The sequence below is a fragment of the Lithobates pipiens genome, unplaced genomic scaffold, assembly GCF_037356315.1.
Source record: "Lithobates pipiens isolate NorthernLeopardFrog02 unplaced genomic scaffold, aLitPip1_a1.2 Scaffold_19, whole genome shotgun sequence".
Taxonomy (NCBI): Eukaryota; Metazoa; Chordata; class Amphibia; order Anura; family Ranidae; genus Lithobates; species Lithobates pipiens.
Window position 1 is genome coordinate 575,820,417 of NW_027507764.1, and position 26,607 is coordinate 575,847,023.

The 26,607-nt window shown below is 46.6% G+C and overlaps 1 protein-coding gene across 1 annotated transcript in view; it reads right to left on the bottom strand.

The window, feature by feature from the left end:
- Positions 1 to 26,607, bottom strand: part of TRAPPC9 (trafficking protein particle complex subunit 9) — a 903,391-nt gene that overhangs the window by 12,510 nt on the left and 864,274 nt on the right. The window lies entirely within an intron of this gene.

The window sequence follows — 26,607 nt, forward strand, 5'->3', positions numbered from 1 at the left end:
TGTCAGAAGATGTCAGGGACAAGACTGTAGACCTGCACAAGGCTGGAATGGGCTACAAGACCATCGCCAAGAAGCTTGGTGAGAAGGAGACAATTATTAGAGAGAGAGATTATTCACAAATGGAAGAAATACAAAATAACCAACAGCTGGAGCTCCATGCAAGATTTCCCCTCATGGGGTGAGGACGATCGTGAGAAAAGTGAGGGATCAGCCCAGAACTACACGGGAGGAGCTTGTGAATGATCTCAAGGCAGTTGGGACCACAGTCACCAAACAAACCATTGGTAACACAATACACCGCCATGGATTGAAATCCTGCAGCTCCTGCAAGGTTCCGTCCTCAAGAAGACACATGTGCAGGCCCATCTGAAACTTGCCAATGAACATCTAAAAGATTCTGAGAAGGATTGGGAGAAAGTGCTGTGGTCAGATGAGACCTTGTTTGGAGGAAGAAAAATGCTGATTATGACCCTATGAACACCTTCCCTACAGTCAAGCACGGAGGTGGAAACATTACGCATTGGGGCTGTTTCTCTGCTAAGGGTACAGGCCGCCTTTGCCGCATTGAGGGGCCATGGATTGTAAAATCTTGGATGAGAACCTTCTTCCCTCAGCCAGAACACTGAAGATGGGTCGTGGATGGGTCTTCCAGCATGACAATGACCCAAAACATATCGCCTAGGCAATGAAGGAGTGACTCAAGAAGAAGCACATTAAGGTCATGGAGTGGCCTAGTCAGTCTCCAGACCTTCCTATAGAAAATTTATGGAGGAAGCTGAAAGATGCCAAGCGACAGCCAAGAAACCTTAAGGATTTAGAGAAGATCTATAAAGAAGAGTGGACCAAAATCCCTCCTGAGATGTGTGCAAACCTGGTCACCATCTATAAGAAACGTCTGACTTCTGTGCTTGCCAACAAGGGTTTCTCCACCAAGTACTAAGTCATCTTTTGCTTGGAGATCAAATACTTATTTTACTGAACTACAACTCAATTTATAACATTTGTATCGTGTTTTTTCGGGATCTGTGGCAGAGACATATCTTGTATGTTAAGCACCTTGTTGGCTGTTAGGCCTTGTGAGAGAGGGAATATCCAACTTGAGTGAACATCCGGTTGCGAACGGCTATTCTCTGGATGCAGTCAAAGTAAGAGAGTTCTTCAACATTTTGACTTTGACACACGGTCGGACATTCCGATAGAAAATGTCCGATCGGACCGTGTTGTCGTATAATCTGACCATGTGGGGGCTCCATCGGACTGTTTCCGTCGGAATATCCGACGGACAAAGATTTTAAAGCTGGGCTATAAAACTTTCCGACAATATGATCCGATCGGACTTTGTCCGATTGTGTGTAGAGAATTCCGATCGGACAAAGTGCCACGCATGCTCAGATCAAATTCCTAGACCAAAGCTATTGGCTACTAGCCTGAACGTAGTCCCGTCATAACAAAATAACGTTGTCACGTTACGTACGATCGGATTTTCCGACAACTTTGTCCGATCGCGTGTATGCAACACAAGTTTCGGACAAAATCCGTTGGACAAAATCCTTAGGATTTTGTTGTTGGAATGTCTGACCGTGTGTACAAGGGCTAAGAGTACCTGAACTTCCTTTCCAACCCTCTGGTCCCAATTTAAGAGACTGTTCATTGTCTACGTTTTGCAAATAAAATCCATTCAAGTGGATCTGTTGTCAGTCTCTCGAGTTACTGGGCCATTTACCACGGGACACCCCCTAGAAGTGAAACGAGGAGAACAGAAGGTAACGGTAAGCCCAAATCTAACCAGCAGCTCCTTCGAGGGTAGTGCTACATAGATATTATGCATAATCAAAATAATACAAACTAAAAAGCACTAACCAATACTGATCAAAACTACAAGGGTATCCAATGCCAGGGGACAAAGTCTTTTGGTGCCAGAGGAGACTATGGAAATTCTTCCTCCTTCCTGTAGGAAACTGATGACATCATCTCGGCCTAAACAGAGTCACCACTGTATTCCTTCACACTCGTAATGCCCACTTTAAGCCCTTGTACACACGGTCGGAGAATCCGTCGGAATGTGTCCTATCGGACCGTGTTGTCGGATAATCCGACTGTGTGTGGTATGCATCGGACTGATTCCGTCGGAATATCCGTCAGACCCAATTTTCCAACATGTTGGAAATATTTTCCGACCAACTGGTTCGATCGGACATACTCCGATCATGTGTAGAGAATTTTGATTGGACCAAGTGCCACGCATGCTCAGATCAAATTCCTACATCAAAGCTATTGGCTACTAGCCTGAACGTAGCCCCATCGTAACGAAATAACGTCATCACGTTCTGAATGATCGAATTTTTCGACAACTTAGTCCGACCGTGTGTATACAACAGTTTCGGACAAGATCCGACAGGCAAAATCCGACGGACAAAATCCGACGGATTTGGTTGGCAGAATGTCCGACCGTGTGTACAGGGGCTAAGAATGGACGATCTACATTCAGGGAAAGTAAAAAAAAAAAAAAAAACCCTAACAATCCATGCGTTGTTTCATAGATCTATATAAAATAAGACTTGAAGGTTCTAAAAGTGTCGCGTTGAGAAGATGAGCGCAAGAGATGACGTTCAGAACGGGATAGCCTCCAGCCCCGGGTATTCTGTGACGCAGCTAAACGTGGCATCAGACCCTTTTTTTTTTTTTGTCTTCCTAGTTCCTCAGCTATTGTTAGACTCTCGCAGCCTTTCAAAGTAATTTACAAATTTCCAGGATTCACACAAATCTCCGTAAGAAAAACGTATATTTCGATCTAAAAATCCACCAAACAGTTTTGCCACAGATCTGTAAATGACGCAAGTACTACGGCTGGCGACGATATTACATCGGATTTGCATTCATTTGAATATTTTAAAAATATTAGGTCATCGTTACATCTGCTATGGTGAATAAGAGGCTTCCAGCGTTTGAAGAAGAAAGTAAATTTAGCTCGGAGTACGTAGGCTGGTCAGCGGTGTAGGAACAGGGGGGGGGGGGGGATCAAATACTTATCAGGCGCCGTCATCAGCTGAACTGATAACTAATATTGATATCGGCTCCGGGAGGTCATGGAAAGAAAAAAACTGCTGATAGGACACCTGTACCCACACAGAATATATTATATATACGTATACTGTATGCTTGTGTGTGTATATGTATGTACAGTCATGGCCGAAATTGTTGGCACCTCCAGAAAATCAAGTATTTCTCACAGAAAAGTATTGCAGTAACACATGTTTTGCTATACACACGTTTAGGCTCGGTTCACACAGGACGCGGCACGACTTGCAGCGCCGCGACCTGCCGCGACCTCAGCGGCGACTTGCAAAACGACTTCTGTATAGAAGTCAATGCAAGTCGCCCGAAGTCGCCGCAAAAGTAGTACAGGAAGCTTTTTTCTAAGTCGGAGCGACTCGAGTCGCTCCTATTAGAACGGTTCCGTAGTACAGAACGGGGGCGACTTGTCAGGTGGCGAAGTCGCCTGGACAAGTCGCCCCTGTGTGAACCGAGCCTTATTCCCTTTGTGTGAATTGGAACAAAACAAAAAAAAAAAAAAAAGAGAGGAAAAAAAAAAAGTAAATTGGACATAATGTCACACAAAACTCCAAAAATGGGCCGGTCAAAATTCTTGGCACCCTTAACTTAATATTTGGTTGCACACCCTTTGGAAAAAAATGACTGAAATCAGTCGCTTCCTATAACCATCAATAAACTTATTAAGCCCCATACACACTATCAGTTTTTCTGCTGAGTTTTTCCTTCGGATTTATCAAAACCATATAATATGAGGTCAAACCTTAGGACAGTGATGGTGAACCTTGGCACCCTAGATGTTTTGGAACTACATTTCCCATGATGCTCAACTACACTGCAGAGAGCATGAGCATCATGGGAAATGTAGTTCCAAAACATCTGGGGTGCCAAGGTTTGCCATCACTGCCTTAGGAGTTTCAATTTGTATGCAATCAGGCAGGCCCTTCTACTATATCAGGGATGTGCAATTAGCGGACCTCCAGCTGTTGCAGAACTACAAGTCCCATGAGGCATAGCAAGGCTCTGACAGCCACAAGCATGACAGAGGCATGGTGGGACTTGTAGTTTTGTAACAGCTGGAGGTCCGCTAATTGCATATCCCTGCACTACATGGTTTTGGTAAACCTGAAGGAAAAACTCAGCAGAAAATCTGATAGTGTGCATGGGACTTTACACCTCTCACCCGGTGAATTTTGGACCACTCTTCTTTTGCAAGCTGCTCCAGGTCTCTCTTATTGGAAGGGCGCCTTTTCCCCAACAGCGATGTTAAGATCTCTCCACAGGTGTTCCAACGGGATTTAGATCTGGACTCATTGCTGGCCACTTTAGAACTCTCCAGCTCTTTGTTGCCATCCATTTCTGGGGGCTTTTTGATGTATGTTTGGGGTCATTGTCCTGCTGGAAGACCCAAGATCTCAGACGCAAACCCAAGCTTTCTGACACTGGGCTCTACAGTGCGACCCAAAATCCTTTGGTGATCCTCAGATGTCATGATGCCATGCACACATTCGAGGCGCCCAGTGGCAGAGGCAGCAAAACAACCCCAAAACATCATTCAACCTCCACCATATTTCACTGTAGGTACGGTGTTCTTTTCTTTGTAGGCCTCATTCTGTTTTCGGTAAACAGTAGAATAATGTGCTTTACCAAAAAGCTCCATCTTGGGTCTCATCTGTCCACAAGACTTTTTCCCAGAAGGATTTTGGCTTAGGCTCGGTTCACACAGGGGCAACACAACTTTCGGAGGCAGCTTGGACGCGACTTGGACGTGACTTGGACGCGACTTGGACGCGACTTGGACGTGACTTGGACACGACTTACAACACTACTTTAATTTGCCCCAGGCTAGGCGACTTGCCGTAGCCAATCAGAGAATGAGCTCTCAGGGGGGAACTCCTTTTGAGAGCTGATAATTCTCTGAGAGTCGCCTCCGTATAGACGGAGATCCGACTTGGAGGGGACCTCCATTGAAATCAATGGGTACCAGTCGCCTACAAGTCGGATTGAAGTAGTACAGGAACCTTTTCTGAAGTTGGAGCGACTTCAGTAGTGTACATTAAGGCTCGGTTCACACAGGGGGCGATGCGAGGCGACACGACTTGCCTCGCCGCGACCTCAGCGGCGACTTGCAAATGACTTCTGTATAGAAGTCAATGCAAGTCGCCCCGAGGTCGCCCAAAAGTAGTACAGGAACCTTTTTAATAAGTCGGAGCGACTCGAGTCACTCCTCTTAGAACGGTTCTGTAGTACAAAACGGGGGCGACTTGTCAGGTCGCGGCACGGCAAGTCGTGTCGCCTCGCGTCGCCCCCTGTGTGAACGGAGCCTTAGACGGCTCTCATTCACTTACATTGATTTCTACATGTTGTGCGACCTGAGGTGACTTGGGGCGACTTGAAGTCGGATCTGAGTCGCCCCTGTGTGAACCGGCTCTTACTCAAGTATATTTTGGCAAACTGTAGTCTTGCTTTTTTATGTCTCTGTGTCAACAGTGGGGTCCTCCTGGTTCTCCTGCCATAGCGTTTCATTTCATTTAAATGTCGAAGGATAGTTGGCGCTGACACTGATGCTCCCTGAGCCTGCAGGATAGCTCGAATTTCTTTGGAATTTGTTATCCACCATCCGGACTATCCTGCATTGCAACCTTTCATCAATTTTTCTCTTCCGTCTACGCCCAGAGAGATAGCTACAGTGCCATGGGTTGCAAACTTCTTGATAACGTTGCGCACTGTGGACAAAGGCAAATCTAGATCTCTGGAGATGGACTTGTAACCTTGAGATTGTTGATATTTTTCCACACTTTTGGTTCTCAAGTCCTCAGACAGTTCTCTTCTCCTCATTCTGTTGCCCATGCTTAGTGTGGCACACACGGACCCACAATGCAAAGACTAAAGGTCCGTACACATGATCTGACTTTTTGACAACAAACATACAAATTAGTTGTTTTGGAGCCACGTCTGACCGTGTGTATGCTCCATCGGACAAACTTTTTCGGTTTTCATCTGACTTTTTTTGGCTGTGCGAACGGACAAACTTTCTGGCAACAAAAGTCAGATGGAGCAAAGTCCGATCGTGTATACAGAAAACGATAGGACTTTTGTACAAAGTACAAACAGACATGCTCAGAACCAATGCAAAATTTCAGATAACAATACAGAAGTTGACCAAAGGTGGCAGTAAAGAGCAGAAAAATCATGTGATTTGGTGAAAGTTGGCTGAAAAAGTCCTGCTGTGTGTATGCAATACAAGTTCTCGGCCGATGCCCTTTGTGCAAAAAAGTTTGTACAAAGTCCAATCGTGTGTATGAGGCTTAAAGAGGAAGTAAACCCTGATGAGTTTACTTCCTCTTTCATTCCTTGCAAAGGTAAAGCATAATGGACTACTATGCATCGCATAGTAGCCCATTATGTGTCACTTACCTGACACAGGAGCCAGCGAAGTCGCCGCTGTCCCCTGTAGTCTGGCGCATCCATCTTCTCAGTGGGTCTTGCTGCTCCGCGCGCTGTAATTCGGCGAAGCCGCGGTGACGTCACTCTCGCGCATGCGCACGGGAGCCGCCACGCGCGGCATATTCGCATGCGCCCTAGACAGCGGTGCCTGTGTTTTTCGGCAAATATCTCCTAAACCGTGTAGGTTCAGGAGATATTTCTTGGACCTACAGGTAAGCCTTAATCTAGGCTTACCTGTAGGTCAAAGTGTGTTGTAAGGGTTTACAACCACTTTAAGAGAACTTCTCTCCTTTTTATCTGCTTTCAGGTATGATTTTTATATTGCCCACACCTGTTACTTGCCCCAGGTGAGTTTAACCGTTCACGGACCAGCCACCGCAGTTTTACTGCGGCAGGCTGGCTCCGCTGCGCGAAATCACGTTATTGTAAGCGATCTCGCGAGGCTTGGCTAGCGCGCGCGCATGCCTGCCGCGAGCTTCGCCAGTCCGACTCGTCCGCGGGCATACCCGCGATCGCCTCACGAAGAGGAAGAACGGGGGGAGATGCTAATGTAAACAAGCATCTCCCCTTTCTGCCTAGTGACAGTGTCATTGATCATAGCTCCCTGTAATCGGGAGCGCTGATCAGTGATGTGTCACACACAGCCCCTCCCCCCCCACAGTTAGAATCACTCAGAGGCGATTCAGTTTGCATTGTGCGCTATACAAGTATTTCATTCATTCATTCGTTCACTAGGGCACACTTAACCACTACAGCGCCACCTAGTGGTTAACCCATTCACTGCCAGTCACATCTACACAGTAATCAATGCATTTTTAATCGCACTGATCGCTGTATAAATGTAAATGGTCCAAAAATAGCACCAAAAGTGTCAGATGTGTCCGTCATAATGTTGCAGTCACGATAAAAATCACTGATTGCCGCCATTACTAGTAAAAAAAAAAAAATTATAAAAATGCCATAAAACTATCCCCTATTTTGTAGACGCTATAACTTTTGCGCAAACCAATCAAAAGCTTATTGTGATTTTTTTTTAACCAAGAATATGTAGAAGAATACAAATCGGCCTAAACTGAGGGAAAAAAATGAATGCGTTTTTTTTTGCCCATTTTAACCACAATATTTTTCTTTCAGCACAAAGCTGAAATTCCTTTTATCGGTGGCCAAAATTTTGGTGCATCACTACCCTAGGCCCTGTCCGCACTTAGGCAACTAGGAATCGTGGGCAGAATCGTTGCAATTCTGCCCGCGATTCCTAATTGCCCAAGTGCGGACAGGGCCTTAGGTAATGATGCACCGAAATTACAGCTACTGAAAATAGGGTTTTTAGCATTGGGCCAAAAGAAAAAAAATTACAAAATTTTGGCTGCCAAAAATTGGGTTTTCAATATTGTGCCGAAAGAAAAATATTGTGAAATTTTGCCCGCTGAAAATTGGGTTTTCAGCGTTGTTGCAATTCTGCCCACAATTCCTAATTGCCCAAGTACAGACAGGGCCTAAGGCATTGGTGCTCAACCTGTGGCCCTCCAGCCTTTGCCGAACTACAAGTTCCACTAGGAATTGCAACTTGATGGTTACAAGCATGACTCCCAATGTCAGAGGCATGATGGGAATTGTAGTTCGGCAACATCTGGAGGGCCATAGGTTGAGCACCTATGGCCTAAGGTAGCGATGCACCGAAATTACGGCCGCCGGAAATTGGGTTTTCAGCGTCGTGCCGAAAGAAAAATATTGCGTCATTTCGGCCGCCGAAAATAGAGTTTTCAGTGTTGCGCCGAAAGAAGAATATTGCAAAATTTTGGTCGCCGAAAATCAGGTTTTCAGCGTTGTGCCAAAAGAAAAATATTACGAAATTTCAGCTGCCGAAAATAGGGTTTTCAGTGTTGTTGCAATGTTGCCCGCAATTCCTACGTTCGGACAGGGCCTAAGGTAGTGATGCACCGAAATTAAGATCGCCGAAAATAGGGTTTTCAGCGTTGTGCCAAAAGAAAAATATTACGAAATTTCGGCTGCCAAAAATCAGGTTCTCAACGTTGTGCCGAAAGAAAAATATTGCAAAATTTCAGCTGCCGAAAATCGTGTGCCCAAAAACAAAAAGGTGCTGGTGACGGCTGCCAAAAACGCCCATGATTTTGCCACGTTTTTACCGCACAAAATGCATCCAATACCAAACACAGGTGAATTTTTTATGCGTTCTTGCTGTGTTTTCAATGCATTTCAATGGGGAGGTGCGTTTTTTTCTTTTTAACTGACCAAAAACTCAGCAAGCGCGATTTTTAACACCACTTCAAAAAGGTGCAGATAATGTCTGACAATAAATTAATCTTCATTTAAATTCATATTAATTATAAAGTTGAATATCATACAATTATTTATAAAAAATATATATATATATTTTAAAACGTCATTTTCAGTTTTGGTTTCAACCAATTGCATCCTGAATTTTTGGTTTTGCCACCTTTTTTTTTTCATTTCAGTGCACCATTAGCCTAAGGAGCTACAGACCTTCTGTTATGAGGCTGGAGGAAGAGAGCGATGGACTACAGGAGCAGTGACAGCACTAGCATGCTGCTGATGTGATCTGATTTAACTGGGATTGCATTAGGGTTGATGAACCCGGAAGCGCTCAGCTTTGAGCATTTGGAGGTTGATGAACCCGGAAGCGCTCAGCTTTGAGCATTTGGAGGTTGATGAACCCGGAAGCGCTCAGCTTTGAGCATTTGGAGGTTGATGAACCGGAAAGTGCTCAGCTTTGAGCATTTGGGGGTTGATGAACCCGGAAGTGCTCAGTTTTGAGCATTTGGGGGGTTGATGAATCCGGAAGCACTCAGCTTTCAGCATTTGGAGGTTGATGAACCAGAAAGTGCTCAGCTTTGAGCATTTGGGGGTTGATGAACCCGGAAGCGCTCAGCTTTGAGCATTTAGTGGTTGATGAACCCGGAAGCGCTCAGCTTTGAGCATTTGGTGGTTGATGAACCCGGAAGTGCTCAGAGTTTTGAGCATTTGGGGGTTGATGAACCCGGAAGCGCTCAGCTTTGAGCATTTAGTGGTTGATGAACCCGGAAGCGCTCAGCTTTGAGAATTTGGAGGTTGATGAACCCGGAAGCGCTCAGCTTTGAGCATTTGGAGGTTGATGAACCCGGAAGCGCTCAGCTTTGAGCATTTGGAGGTTCACTGCTGTCAGAATATGGGTAAAAAGGGGGAACAAGCTAAATTCAGAACCAGACAGGAAGTGAGGGCAAATCTCCACAATGCGGACACCGCTAGGAATAAAAACCTGATTCATGTTAACTAAAAAAGAGTTTAATTTAATTACCATAACTGGGGACAGTAATAATCGCTCCGTACAAAGTGTTAATTCTATTTCTTTTCTTTCCTGACCTCCGTCTCCTCGTATAGAAATGACTGATGGAGCCGCTCATTGGCACCTCCAAGAAGTCATTAATATATCTGCCCAAAACTTCAGGGACCACTTCAGCCTCTTTAATGCGTCTAAATTGCTCTGCTTTAATTTTTAATAGAACTTGTGCCCCTGGAAAACTCTGTAAGAGATAGAACAGATCAGATTCTGGAATATATTACAGCAGAGAATGCTAAAAATCAGTCTTGCACAGTTGTACCGGCTCCTCTCCTGGACTGAAACGACTTCCTCCGATTTCACTGCACACTGTGAGCTTCTCACAATGTGCATTAGATGCTGCAGCAAGTCAGATAAAGCCCATCTTATTTCCTGGCTGGAGGACGCCCAGTGTCATCAAACTCTTTGCTTCCCAGTCGGACTGTCCCTGGCCTGCCCCTTTCATTCATTGGATATCAGTTGTTTAAATCACGGAGGCTCAGCATCACCAAGATATATACAGCCCCTCCCACCAAGATATGTACAGCCCCTCCCACCAAGATATGTACAGCCCCTCCCACCAAGATATATACAGCCCCTCCTACCAACATATATACAGCTCCTCCCACCAAGATATATACAGTCCTTCCCACCAAGATATATACAGCCCCCCACCAAGATATATACAACCCCTCCCACCAAGATATATACAGCTCCTCCCACCAAGATATGTACAGCCCCTCCCACCAAGATATATACAGCCCCTCCCACCAAGATATATAAAGCCCCTCCCACCAAGATATATACAGCCCCTTCCACCAAGATATGTACAGCCCCTCCCACCAAGATATATACAGCCCCTCCCACCAAGATATATAAAGCCCCTCCCACCAAGATATTTACAGCTCCTCCCACCCAAGATATGTACAGCCCCTCCCACCAAGATATATACAGCTCCTCCCACCAAGATATATACAGCCCCTCCCACCAAGATATGTACAGCCCCTCCCACCAAGATATGTACAGCCCCCCCCACCAAGATATGTACAGCCCCCCCACCAAGATATGTACAGCCCCTCCCACCAACATATATATACAGCCCCTCCCACCAAGATATGTACAGCCCCTCCCACCAAGATATGTACAGCCCCTCCCACCAACATATATACAGCCCCTGCCACCAACATATATACAGCCCCTCCCACCAACATATATAAAGCCCCTCCCACCAACATATATAAAGCCCCTCCCACCAACATATATACAGCTCCTCCCACCAGCCATGATCTGCTTGCATTGCAGAGAGGCGCACAAAGGCCCAGTGACATCACCAGGTAGGAAATAAGGTATGCAATGAAAATTTAGAAATGCATATCTTCCAACTGGCTCTGATTTGGAGGAACTGTCCCTGATTTAGAACAATGTCCCTCTGTCCCTCTTTCCTCTTCATTTTGGTCTGATCCATATAGATGTATATTAAATGCACTTTTTATCTATCAAAAAGTTTTTTCCAGCTCTAAACCTTTCATCTGATTTCTAAATTGCTGCATTTGTAAATTCCAAAAGCCAATATAAAGGAATAGTAGAGGTAAAAACAAAGCACTTACCAATCTTGTTTTTTTGTACAATTCTCCTTTCAGGGGGCGTGGCAAGGGGTGTGTCCTATACCTGCATGCTTTTGCAGACAGGTGTCCCTAATTCCCATCTCATAAAGTTGGGAGGTGTGGAAATGTCATTAGCATGTTGGGGAGGGAAGGAAAAACAAACTAAAAAGCACTGCTCTTACAGGGAAATCAGGACTCTTTTTATACAATAAAAGTGGATTAGTCAGTAGCTATAGAGGTCTGCATGAATCCATTCCTAACATCTCACAATATAAAGCAACACTATCATTTACAACAAAATCAGAAACCAGTGGCTCTGCCTAGGCTGAAATGATGTCATCAGTCTGCTGCAGGCAGGAGGAAGCATTTCCTCAGTCTCCTCTCCCCAATAATCAGACTGAACATTGCAACTTTGTAGATGGCGAGATGAGCATATCCTCAGTCTCCTCTCCCCAATAATCAGACTGTATATTGTAACTTTGTAGATGGCGGGAGGAGCATTTCCTCAGTCTCCTCTCCCCAATAATCAGACTGAACATTGCAACTTTGTAGATGGCGAGATGAGCATATCCTCAGTCTCCTCTCCCCAATAATCAGGCTGTACATTTCAACTTTGTAGATGGCGGGTGGAGCATTTCCTCAGTCTCCTCTCCCCAATAATCAGACTGTATATTGTAACTTTGTAGATGGCGGGAGGAGCATTTCCTCAGTCTCCTCTCCCCAATAATCAGACTGTATATTGTAACTTTGTAGATGGCGGGAGGAGCATTTCCTCAGTCTCCTCTCCCCAATAATCAGACTGTATATTGTAACTTTGTAGATGGCGGGAGGAGCATTTCCTCAGTCTCCTCTCCCCAATAATCAGGCTGTACATTGTAACTTTGTAGATGGCGGGAGGAAGCATTTCCTCAGTCTCCTCTCCCCTCGATGGGAAAGAAGAATATACATCATGAATGGGTTTAAATAATATTTTCCGATCCCGAAGTTCACCTTCAAGCCCGGTGACCCCGCACACCCAGCGCTTCCATACTCCCGAAGATCACCCCTCTATACAAGCAAGGAGTGCGCCCCTTCCCCTTTAACTGATTAACCCCTTGTGACCCCCCCCACCCTCCATGATTAGCCCAAACCCAATTAGAATGGAAGCAGAGCCTGTAATTGGGAACAGCGCGGTGTCACATAAAAGGGGACAGTTTCCATGCGGCCTCCATTACGGAGCACTTACCCGGCGAAGCGCCACACATGGAAACACAGGAGTCATAATGTCATTATTAGGCATTTTACAGAGACCAGGCGCCTCTATTACCGGAGTGATGTCACCGGCCCCTCTGCCGCACAATGTGCTCCAGGAGCAGCGCGGGCCATCTGGAGGGCCGGCTCCACGCTTGTTTTGTTTGAACAGGCGAACAGGTTCTGGACGACGCACACCGAGGCAGCAAAAGCCAAGACTGGACGGAGGACCCCGAAAAAAAGATCTGCGTAGCTGGCAGGAGACGATGTGGTGGGGCAGCGATGTGCTGCGACCCCCCCCCCCCCCCCTTTTATGGACATGACCTCCTTCAGTGGAAAGTAAATGTCTTTTTAACACCCACATTGCGAACGTGAGCGTCCGTGGACGGCCGAGCTTTCTGTGCTGGAAGCGGGCTCACTGCACGGTGACCGAGCTCAGTGTTGGGCCAGGCTCCCGATCATGTGACTACTGTAACAGCCCTTCCCACCCAGCCTCAGTGTCCCTTTAAGCAGGTCCCTTACACCTTGGGGGCGGGACAGACTGCCCAATCATGTAATCACATGACCCGGTAGCCCGTCCCACTAGCTTCCAATCATCACTAGAGACAGCTCAGTCACTGTGCAGAGTTTTGTAACTCTGTGTCTGAGAATTTGTGAACTTTCTTCTGTGCTTTTTTTTTTTTATTAAATGAACTTTTATTATCAATTTCTCCTCGTCTGGTCCCACTGAGCACTGTTTTCTAATGTGCAGGGGGCGCTCTTTCAGCACAGAAACCTCAGCCATTCATGGACGCTTGTTTGCGGTGTGTGTTGCTGTCAACCGCTTCAGCCGCCCCCCCGGAAGATTTTACCCCCTTCCTGACCAGAGCACTTTTTGCGATTCGGCACTGCGTCGCTTTAACTGACAATGGCGTGGTCGTGCGACGTGGATCCCAAACAAAAATTAACGTCCTTTGTTTCCCCACAAATCGAGCTTTCTTTTGGTGGTATTTGATCACCTCTGCGGCTTTTATTTTTTGCGTTATGAACAAAAAAAGAGCGACAATTTTGAAAAAAAAAAAAAAACGCATTATTTTTTACTTTTTGCTATAATAAATATCCTCCAAAAATATATAAAAAAAATATATTTTTTCCTCAGTTTAGGCCGATACGCATTCTTCTACATATTTTTGGTAAAAAAACCCCAATAAGCGTATATTGATTGGTTTGCGCAAAAGTTATAGCGTCTACAAAATAGGGGATAGTTTTATGGCATTTTTATTCATTTTATTAATAATTTTTTTTTTAAATAGATTTGGCGGGCGATCAGCGATTTTTATTGTGACTGCGACATTATGGCGGACACATCAGACATTTTTGACACATTTTTGGGACCATTATCATTTATACAGCGATCAGTGTTATACAAATGCACCGATTCCTGTGTAAATGACACTGGCAGTGAAGGGGTTAACCACTAGGGGGCAGTGTAGGGGTTAAGTGTGTCCTGGGGAGTGTTTCTAACTTGGAGGGGGGGGGGGTGACTACGTGTGACACGTAGTCACAAAAAAAGTGTAAAAATAAAAAAAATAAAAGGTCAAATAAATACTAAAAATTTAAAACGTGCCCCTACAAGCTCGCGTGCAGAAGCGAACGCATACGTCAGTAGTGCCCAGATATGAAAACATTGTTCCCACCACACATGTGAGGTATCACCGCGATCGGTGGAGCGACAGCAATAATTCTAGCCCTAGACCTCCTCTGTAACTCAAAACATGCAACCTGTAGAATTTTTTAAACTGCGCCTATGGAAATTTTAAGGGGTATAAGTTTGTCGCCATTCCACAAGCGGGCGCAATTTTGAAGTGTGACATGTTGCGTATAAATTTACTCGTAAGTGTAACATTATCTTTCACAATATAAAAAAAATAATACATTTGGCTAACTTTACTGTTGTCTTATTTTTTAATTCAGAAATGTTTATTTTTTTTTTTTTTAAAAAGTGCGCTTGTAAGACCGCTGTGCATATACGGTGTGACAGAAAGTATTGCAACAACCGCCATTTTATTCTCTAGGGCAGTGATGGCAAACCTTAGCACCCCAGATGTTTTGGAACTACATTTCCCATGATGCTCTTGCACTCTGCAGTGTAGTTGAGCATCATGGGAAATGTAGTTCCAAAACATCTGCGGTGCCAAGGTTACCCATCACTGCTCTAGGGTGTTAGAAAAAGTAGAATGTTTGGGGGTTTCTAGTAAAAAAAATAAAAATAAAAATGTTTTTAACTTGTAAACAACAAATCTCAGAAAGAGGCTCGGTCTTTAAGTGGTTAAAGGAGTTGTAAAGGCATTAAGATAAAAAAAAAAACTTCTGTGTGTAACAGCCTCCCCAGCATTCCCCTAATACTTACCTGAGCCACGATTGCGGGTGCCCGGCGGACATAGAGTCCGCGGGACCTGCGGTCACGGAGCGTGCATGCGCCCACAATGCCGCAACTTAAAGGAGACACGTTTGACACTATTTTGGGACCACTGGCATTTATACAGCAATCAGTGCTATACAAATGCACTAATCACTGTGTAAATTACACTTGCAGAGAAGGGGTTAAACTCTGGGGCGATCAAAGGGTTAAGTGTGTCCTAGGAAGGTATTCTAACTGTAGGGGGGGGGGGGTGTGGGGTTCCACTGACATGACAGCGATCACTGTTCCCGATGACAGGAGGCAGTGATCTCTGTCATGTCACTAGGCATCTCTCTGCAGCGATGTCCACGAGTGTCTTAGCTGTCCCGGGACACTCCTCCTGATTGGCTGAGACACAGCAGCTCCACCATTGGTTCCCATGGCCGTCAATCAAAATCAGTCAGCCAATCGGGGGAGAGAGGGGGGGATGTGGCTCCATGTCTGCATGTTTACGCGGAGCTCTGATTTAGGTCGGGTGCCTCCAGAGATAGCAGCTGGCTGGGGGGGCACTCGATAGGAGGGAGGGGCCAGGAGCAGCGAAGAGGGACCCGAGAAGAGGATGATCGGGGCTGCTCTGTGCAAAATCACTGCACAGAGGAGGGAAGTATAAAAAAAAAAGAGCCTTTGCAATCACTTTAATACATAGAGAATGCATTAAGGTGGAAAGCCTAGAGCAGTGATGGCGAACCTTGGCACCCCAGATGTTTCGGAACTACATTTCCCATGATGCTCAGCCACTTTGCAGTGTAGTTGAGCATCATGGGAAATGTAGTTCCAAAACATCTGGGGTGCGGAGGTTCACTATCACTGGCCTAGAGGGTATACAACCCCTTTAAAGATCCTTTCAATCCAGGGGGTCTTCAAACTACGGCCCTCCAGTTGTTCGGGAACTACAATTCCCATCATGCCTAGTCATGCCTGTGATTGTCAGAGTCTTACAATGCCTCATGGGAAGTGTAGTTCCACAACACCTGGAGGGGCGTAGTTTGAAGATTCCTGTTTTAATCAATTGTAATGAATTTACTAAAGGCAAAACAGACTGTGCAGTCGCTCCAGAGCTTAGTAAATGCGGAGACGCTTCACTCTGCAAAGAATACCCAATCACATGCAAGGAAGATGTAAAAAAACAAAACAAAAAAACAGCATTTTTTTCTTGCACGTGATTGGACGATGGAAGTCAGCAGAGCTTCCGCTCATTTGGTAAGCTCTGCAGCAATTGCACATGCAAAGTCCTCAGTCTATTTGCCTTTAGTAAATCCCCCCTGCCATGTGTTACATTGTTCGATACTTTAATTGATGACCAAGTGATTTGTTTTACAATCGCCTGTACCTCGATCGACTACGTATCTGTAAGTGCCCGGCCACCTCTGGATACACTTTAACTCTGCGATCCCGGGAACGCTATAGTTCAAGATCTCCGCCCCCCTCAGGATGCGATTTGTAACACTCCTAACGGAATCACGCGGCCGCAGCTAACCAAACTGCGGCAATTCCTAGGACTTAAAAAATAAAAAAATTAAAAAAAAACTCATTCTTGCCGTAATAAAATGTCGCGGAGGATCCGGGAGAGACGGAGTTAAAGCGTCAGATCTGGAAACATATGGTGCGGAGCAGTCAGGCAGAAGTGAGTCCATGTCTCCAGGCCGGCAGATGGACGCCGGGTATCTATGGGGCCCCGCTAATGTTTAACACGTTGACAATGTTTTCCGACATTAGTGCGCAGATAAGGGCCGACCAAACCACAACTCCGCTGGCTTTAAGGAGACGGAAAAAGAAAAGAGCGGGCGGGGGAGGGGGTCGGACTGCGGGTTATATCTTGTCACTCCCTGAACACACAATGCGACTAGTAAAATAAAACACGCGACTGCGGACTTCATTTCATCATTTTATGTATTCATTAAATAAATAGTGGATAGATTTTTATTGCAGCTAGTACGGGTTCCTCAATCTTTCTTTATATTAGCTTCCTGTAATGCCCTTAACAGGCACTGCGAAGAAGGAGGAGGAGCTGACAGAAACGTAAAAAAAAAAAACAACAACAGCAACAAAAAAAAGATTTTATTACATATCTCATTTTTGACCCAGCGACATCATCACTGGGCTTCTGCGATTCTCTACGCAAATCATGGCTGGAGGGAGGGGCCACCAGGCAGCTCCGGGATAATATAGAGGTCATCTAGAGCCCAGGGCGAAATGTAGCCCCCCCGTAGATGTATAAGCATTATGTGTCAACCAACCCCCCCCCCCCCCGAAGATGTATAAGCTGTATAAGCATTATGTGTCAACCAGCCCCCGAAGAGCACAAATCTGCATGCTTACCCCCAAAGTATAAATTCCCCTCCTCCCAGGACAAATCTACCCCCGGCTAAAATCCTTCATCCCAGCACAAATTTTAACTCCCCCCGCCCTCCTCAAAAAAAAAACCCTCCTAACACGTATCTGCTCCCCTCGTTCTCACTCCAAATCCCCCCTCCCAGCACAAATACTCCTCCCCCCAAAAAATAAATTCCCTTTCTAGCACACTCCTACTCCACAATCATCCTTACTAGCACAAATCCGCCCCCCCTCCACCCCACCACCATCATATCACCTCTTCTAGCACAAACCCCCCCCCCCTCATCCCCCCTCCTAGCAAAAATCCTCCTCCACCACCATATCACCTCTTCTTGCACATCCCCTCTCCTAGCACAAATCCTCTACCCCCTCTCCCAAAACAAATCCGCCTAAATCACCACTCCCTGCACTCCCTTCCTAGAACAATTCTTACCTCCTGCAACCCCCCACTTTCTCCTCCAAACACAAATCCCCTTCCCCAAATCTCCTCACAGTGCCCCCCCCCCCCCTCCACCTAACATTAGTGATGCCACAGTGCCCAGGGCAGCTGCCCCCGCTACCCACTCCTTGTCCCAGTCCTGCTGGTGGGGTGCTACACATACCTTGGTGGGAGGGGCCGGTAGGGTGCTGTACATAGATTGGTGGGAGGGGATGGCGGTGCGCTGTACATAGCTTGGTTAGAGGGGATGGCGGTGCGCTGTACATAGCTTGGTGGGAGGGGATGGAGGTGTGCTGTACATAGCTTGGTGGGAGGGGTCGGCGGTGTGCTGTACATAGCTTGGTGGGAGGGGCCGGCGGTGTGCTGTACATAGCTTGGTGGGAGGGGCCGGCGGTGTGCTGTACATAGCTTGGTGGGAGGGGCCGGCGGTGTGCTGTACATAGCTTGGTGGGAGGGGCCGGTGGTGTGCTGTACATAGCTTGGTGGGAGGGGCCGGTGGTGTGCTGTACATAGCTTGGTGGGAGGGGCCGGCGGTGTGCTGTACATAGCTTGGTGGGAGGGGCCGGTGGTGTGCTGTACATAGCTTGGTGGGAGGGGCCGGCGGTGTGCTGTACATAACTTGGTGGGAAGGGCCGGCGGTGTGCTGTACATAACTTGGTGGGAGGGGCCGGTGGTGTGCTGTACAGAGCTTCCTGAAAACATCACAACACCGGCCTCAGTACTCCTCTCAAGGGCCCTCAGGACTATTACATGCAGTAGGCGGGCTCTTGAAAGGAGTTATGCAAATATCAAAATGCCCTTGATGGGTTGGGGTCAGTCAGGAGGAGTGGGTGTTGCTAGGCAGGCTTCATTTGCATAGGTTGGGCCAATTCTGAAGCCCTGGAACATCAGCCATGAGCTTGTTTTAACCCCCAGAATACCAGGACATTTATCAACGCACCTTAGAAAACAAGGAATTTATGAATCAGGTCCAATCTCTGATAAACTGCAGAAGATCAAATTTCACAAAGGCTATTCACTGCATAGTAGAAAAACAGCTCATCAGCAATACAAAGTGCACTATCTTCTGACTTGAAAGTAAAAAATATAATTTTATTTTTTTATTTTTTAATCCTAAACATAACTACAGAAAACATATAAACTCTGTACCTCCCCTTTAACATGCCCTCGCAATACATCATTTCACAGTCAGAGTCACTGACAGATATTTGCGGGTCCAACTTCATAGATAAGAGAATTCCTGCAATGAACGCTGGGAAAAATATAATCAGCCCGAGCCAAAGTGGTGATCGGATCGTCAGCGAGAGGAGACGGAATAAAGGAGAGCAGGTGCTGCATTGAGCCGTCCGTCAGTCACCGGCCGTAATACAAAGCAGATGATATAACGGGGACATTTGTTCTGCACATTAGATCTATTTCCGAGAAGGCTTTGTGTCTGCCGCCTCCAATTCACCACCTCTGCTAAGCCCATAACACCCCCCTTCTAAGTGCCGCCATTAAAGAATAAAACATTACCGGGGCTCTTCACCAAGGGAGCCCAAAGTGCAGCAACCCCATTGCAACTGCTCGGGTTTAAAGGCAAATTTCACTTGGAAAAAAAACAAAAACAAATGAGCCTTTATTAAAGGGGGTCTTCACCCTTTTTTTTTTTATAATGTTGCTCCTCTCCTCCTCGCTCCCTATAACAGAAGTGCAAACATTTTTTATTTTAAAGTAAATACATTATTTTCCTAAAGTTGACCTGGACGCACCCAGACTCCATGCAGGTGCAGCAATGCCAAAGAGTCACTCTGGTGTCCATTTAAGCAGCAATGCCAAGGGTCGCTGTGGGAACCATTGTGACATTTTTGCACATGTGCAGCAACACCAAGGGTCACTGTGGGATCCATTGCAGCGTTTCTGTGCAATGCCAAGGGTGGCTCTAGGATCCACTGCGGCATTTCTGTGCAATGCCAGGGGTGGCTCTAGGATCCACTGCAGCATTTCTGTGCAATGCCAGGGGTGGCTCTAGGATCCACTGTGGCATTTCTGTGCAATGCCAAGGGTGGCTCTAGGATACACTGCAGCATTTCTGTGCAATGCCAGGGGTGGCTCTAGGATCCACTGCAGCATTTCTGTGCCATGCCAAGGGTGGCTCTAGGATCCACTGCAGCATTTCTGTGCAATGCCAGGGGTGGCTCTAGGATCCACTGCAGAATTTCTGTGCAATGCCAGGGGTGGCTCTAGGATCCACTGTGGCATTTCTGTGCCATGCCAAGGGTGGCTCTAGGATCCACTGCAGCATTTCTGTGCAATGCCAGGGGTGGCTCTAGGATCCACTGCGGCATTTCTGTGCCATGCCAAGGGTGGCCCTAGGATCCACTGTAGCATTTCTGTGCAATGCCAGGGGTGGCTCTAGGATCCACTGTGGCATTTCTGTGCCATGCCAAGGGTGGCTCTAGGATCCACTGCAGCATTTCTGTGCAATGCCAAGGGTGGCTCTAGGATCCACTGCAGTGTTTTTGTGCATGTACAGCAACACCAAGGGTCACTCCGGGATCCATTGCAGCGTTTCTGCGCAATGTCAAGGTTGGCTCTAGGATCCACTGTGGCATTTCTGCGCATGTGCAGCAACACCAAGGGTCATTCTGGGATCCATTGCAGCGTTTCTGTGCAATGCCAAGGGTGGCTCTAAGATCCACTGCGGCATTTCTGTGCAATGCCAAGGGTGGTTCTAGGATCCACTGCGGCATTTCTGTGCAATGCCAGGGGTGGCTCTAGGATCCACTGCAGCATTTCTGTGCAATGCCAAGGGTGGCTCTAGGATCCACTGCGGCATTTCTGTGCAATGCCAATGGTGGCTCTAGGATCCACTGCGGCATTTCTGTGCCATGCCAAGGGTGGCTCTAGGATCCACTGCAGCATTTCTGTGCAATGCCAAGGGTGGCTCTAGGATCCACTGCAGCGTTTTTGTGCATGTACAGCAACACCAAGGGTCACTCCGGGATCCATTGCAGCGTTTCTGCGCAATGTCAAGGTTGGCTCTAGGATCCACTGTGGCATTTCTGCGCATGTGCAGCAACACCAAGGGTCACTCTGGGATCCATTGCAGCGTTTCTGTGCAATGCCAAGGGTGGCTCTAGGATACACTGCAGCATTTCTGTGCAATGCCAGGGGTGGCTCTAGGATCCACTGTGGCATTTCTGTGCCATGCCAAGGGTGGCTCTAGGATCCACTGCAGCATTTCTGTGCAATGCCAAGGGTGGCTCTAGGATCCACTGCAGTGTTTTTGTGCATGTACAGCAACACCAAGGGTCACTCCGGGATCCATTGCAGCGTTTCTGCGCAATGTCAAGGTTGGCTCTAGGATCCACTGTGGCATTTCTGCGCATGTGCAGCAACACCAAGGGTCATTCTGGGATCCATTGCAGCGTTTCTGTGCAATGCCAAGGGTGGCTCTAAGATCCACTGCGGCATTTCTGTGCAATGCCAAGGGTGGTTCTAGGATCCACTGCGGCATTTCTGTGCAATGCCAGGGGTGGCTCTAGGATCCCCTGCAGCATTTCTGTGCAATGCCAAGGGTGGCTCTAGGATCCACTGCGGCATTTCTGTGCAATGCCAATGGTGGCTCTAGGATCCACTGCAGCGTTTCTGTGCATGTACAGCAACACCAAGGGTCACTCCGGGATCCATTGCAGCATTTCTGCGCAATGTCAAGGTTGGCTCTAAGATAAACTGTGGCGTTTTTGTGCATGTACAGCAACACCAAGGGTCACTCTGGGGTCCTTTGCAGCATTTCTGCACAATGTCAAGGATTGCTCTGGGATCCATTGTGGCATTTCTGCGCATGTGCAGCAACACCAAGGGTCACTCTGGGATCCATTGCAGCATTTCTGTGCAATGTCAAGGGTGGCTCTAGAGATCCACTGTGGCGTTTCTGCGCAATGTCAAGGGTGGCTCTAGAGATCCACTGTGGCGTTTCTGCGCATGTACAGCAACATCCCTTTCTTGAGGCACAGAATACCAGGGATTGGAGTGTGGGCAGACAAAGGGATAGGGGCAATAGGAGGAGGAGCAGATCAAGCCCTCTCTCCTGTCTGTGTATGGGGCACAAGTGCACACCTATGCACTAGGCAGTTGTGGCACTTGGTTACTTGGGTAGCCACGGTCCATTCTCAAAACTGTGTCCATGAATGGATGATTAATTTTTTAACTGTAATCTTTGGCCGGAGTTCCGCTTTAAGTTTCATTGCAGTTGGTTCTATGGTCCCAACTATGCTGCACTCCGGCAAAATGCTGCCCACGCCTTGCGCATTTTTACGAACCATCAGTACGCCGAAGGGTTAAAGCAAAAAAATTTGATAAGCCAGCTGGAGAACACTCGGAGGAATTTGCCTTTTTTTCTCTCTCGATAAGTCAAGGTGACCAAAGACCAAAGAAAGGAAATCCTTTTTTATTGCAGCCGAGGACTGTACATTGCTATTTAATTGCCTTTTTATCATTTCTCATCTCTGCTCATGTTCGGAGGTCAAGACGGGGAACACACAATGCAATCCCATCCGAACCCCGTGCATAGGATAACGCGGAGGAATGGGAGGGGGGGCTCTGTGATCGGAGGTTGTGTACGGCGCCCTGGGATCCCATATCTGCAAAACAGCTCATCTATTGTGAGTGGAGACTGTGCTATATGCGGCTGGTCCTGTCTGATCTTCACATATACTTTATGCATTGAACAGGAATTGCACAATTTCTCAGGAGTGCTGGAAATTGGATTTAAAGTGGACCTTTCAGTAACTTTGCAAGTCTGCGTGAGTGAATTACCAAAGAAACACATATACAGTATTATTATAAAAGTATTGGGACACCGGCCTTTACAGGCACATCAACTTTAATGGCATCCCAGTCTTAGTCTGTAGGGTTCAATATTGAGTTGGCCCACCCTTTGCAGCTATAACAGCTTCAACTCTTCTGGGAAGGCCGTCCACAAGGTTTAGGAGTGTGTCTATGGGAATGTTTGACCATTCTTCCAGAAGCGCATTTGTGAGGTCAGGCACTGATGTTGGACGCGAAGGCCTGGTTCACAGTCTTCACTCTAATTCACCCCAAAGGTGTTCTATAAGGGTTGAGGTCATGTGCAGGCCAGTCAAGTTCCTCCACTCCCAACTCGCTCATCCATGTCTTTATGGACCTTGCTTTGTGCACTGGTGCGCAGCCATGTTGGAACAGGAAGAGGCCATCCCCAAGCATGAAAAATTGTCCAAATTGTCTTGGTTTGCTGATGTCTTTATGCCATAAACAGAGGATCGGACATTCCGACAACAAAACCGTGGATTTTTTTCCTTCGGATGTTGGCTCAAACTTGTCTGGCATACACACGGTCACACAAATGTTGTTGAAAATTCTGAATGTCAAGAACGCGGTGGTGACGTACAACACGTACAACGGGACTAGAAAAAGGAAGTTCAATAGCCAGTGCGGCTCTTCTGCTTGATTCCGAGCATGCGTGGAATTTTGTGCGTCGGAATTGTGTACACACGATCAGAGTTTCCGACAACGGATTTAGTTGTCGGGAAATTTGAGATCCGGCTCTCAAATTTTTTGTTGTCCGAAAACATGGTCGGAATTTCAAGCTCACATCGAACATTTGTTGTCGGAAATTCCCATCGTCTGTACGCGGCATTAGAGTTCCTTCACTGGTACCAAGGGGCCACGTCCAACCCCTGAAAAACAACCCCACACCATAATCCCCCCTCCACCAAATGATTTGTACCAGTGCACAAAGCAAGGCCCATAAAGACATGGATGAACGAGTTTGGGGCCGAGGAACTTGACTGGCCTGTCCAAACATCAACCCTACGGACTAAGACTGGCATACCATTAAAGTTCACGCGTGTGTAAAGGCAGGTGTCACAATACTTTTGACAATATAGTGTATATCATCAAAAAGGTTTTCCAGCATCTCCTTTTGTTTGATAGACTTCTATCGAGCAGGGACTGCCACACACTGCTTCTAGTTTGGCTGGTCCCAGCTGAACTGGATTAATTTTCGAACAATACATTGCCAGATTTAAGGTGGTCACACACTACAAGATTTCTCTTCTTCATCCCCAACAGTGTGGATGGAGGAATCTCTCCCCTCATCTGATTGGACAATGTGGCAGACAATTTTCTGTCCAGCTCCTTCAATTTTCCAGATTGAAAGATGTTGAGCGGCAGGGGGCTGTCAGAGCTGGAAACAGTAGCCAGAGAAGTGATGCAGGCTGGACACTGAAATTCTACTACCCACCTAAGGGGCCTCAGGTTCCTGCCTGTAATGGGCCATTGCTTCATCTGACTGAGTGACTGTCAGTTATTCTCAGTATCCCAGCTAGTTCTGCAAGTAATGCCGCATACACACGATCGAATTGTCTGGCGTACTTAGTCCGGCAAACAATCCGGCGGATAGTCCAGCGGTCTTTATACCGAACGGACTTGGCCACACATGGACACACAGAAAGTCCGGCGTTTGCGAGCGTGATGATGTACAGCACGTACGACGGGACTAGAAAAAGGAAGTTCAATAACCAGTAGCCAATAGCTTCCTTTTCGTAATTTGCTTCTGAGCATGCGTCATTCTTATGCCGCGTACACACGATCAGATTGTCCGGCGTACTTAGTCCGCCGAAACGCATTTCAGCGGACAATTCGATCGTGTGTGGGCTTCAGCGGACTTTTCCAGCGTGAAGTCCGGCAGACTAAGAAAGTATTTTTGCACTCCAATCTTCCTGTCGGACTTGGGTTTCAGCGGACAATACGTTCGTCAGTGTGCTAGTCCGGCGGACTAAGAATGACGCATGCTCAGAAGCAAGTACGAAAAAAGGAAGCTATTGGCTACTGGCTATTGAACTTCCTTTTTCTAGTCCCGTCGTACGTGCTGTACGTCATCACGCTAGCAAACGCCGGACTTTCTGTGTGTCCGTGTGTGGCCAAGTCCGTTCGGTAGAAAGTCCGCCGAACTATCCGCCGGATTGTTTGCCGGACTAAGTACGCCGGACAATTCGCTCGTGTGTACGCGGCATTAGTAGACCTTAAACTTTCTGGCTGTGGCATTGGGTGATGTGCAAGGTGTTTATACCTCATTAATTCATCCAGCCTCTGCCAGAAAAAGCATTCCAAAAGCCCTAGATTTCGCAGAACATCTCCCCAACATTTAAAATTGCGTGTCTGCAATGCAGCAACCATTGAAATATTATTGAGAACAAAAGAGGTAAGATACTATTGTCTAAAAATTATATCTAATTCTCACTCCCATAATTAGTCAATCACTAAAGAAAAAAGAAAAACAGACTCCATATGTAGCTCTGAGAAACCATAAACCATCTATAAAAATTTCCCAAAATTTTACCAAAACCACATAAAATTTACTATAGACTGTAATTTATAAAAATATACAGTGCGTCCAGAAAGTATTCACAGCGCTTCACTTTTTCCACACTTTTTTTTTATGTTACAGCTTTATTCCAAAATGGATTAAATTCATAATTTTCCTTGTCGAAGCCCCTTTGTTACCAATTACAGCCTCAAGTCTTTTTGAGTATGACGCTACAAGCTTGGCACACCTATTTTCTCTCATTCTTCTTTGCAGGACCTCTCAAGTTCCATCAGGTTGGATGGGGAGGGTCGGTGCACGGCCATTTTCAGATCTCTCCAGAGATGTTCAAATCGTATTCAAGTCTGGACTCAAGGATACTGGGCAACTCAAGGATATTTACAGAGCTGTCCCGTAGCCACACCTTTGTTATCTTGGCTGTGTGCTTAGGGTCGTTGTCCTGTTGAAAGATGAACCTTCACCCTAGTCTGAGTCCAGAACGCCCTGGAGCAAGTTTTCATCAAGGATGTCTCTGTACATTGTTGCATTCATCTTTCCCTTGATCCTGACTAGTCTCCCAGTTCCTGCCGCTGAAAAAACATCCCCACAGCACGATGCTGCCACCACCATGCTTCACGTTATTGGCCAGGTGATGAGCGGTGCCTGGTTTCTTCCAGACATGACGCTTGCCATTCAGGCCAAAGAGTTCAATCTTTGTTTCATCAGACCAGAGAATTTTGTTTATCTTGGTCTGAGAGTCCTTCAGGTGCCTTTCAGCAAACTCCAGGCGGACTGTTATGCCTTTTACGGAGGAGTGGCTTCCGTCTGGCCACTCTACCACACAGGCCTGATTGGTGGAGTGCTCCAGAGATGGTTGTTCTTCTGGAAGGTTCTCCTCTCTCCACAGAGAAACTCTGGAGACCTATCAGAGTGACCATCAGGTTGTTGGTGACCTCCCTAAGGCTCTTCTCCCCGATCGCTCAGTTTGGCTAGGCGGCCCGCTCTAGGAAGAGTCCTGGTGGTTCAAAACTTCTTCCATTTATGGATGATGGAGGCCACTGTGCTCATTGGGGCCTTCAATGCTGCAGACATTTTTCTGTACTTTTCCCCGGACCTGTGTCTCCAAACAATCCTATCTCTGAGGTCTACAGACAATTCCTTTGACTTCATGGCTTTGTTTGTGCTCTGACATGCACTGTGAACCGTGGGACCTTAAATAGATTCATTAATTTCCAAATCATGTCCAATCAACTGAATTTACCACAAATGAACTCTAATCAAGTTGTAGAATCATCTCAAGGATGATCAGTGGAAACAGAATGCACCTGAGCTCAATTTTGAGTGTCATGGCAAAGGTTTTTAAATTAAATTTTTATTTAATACATTTACAAAGATTTC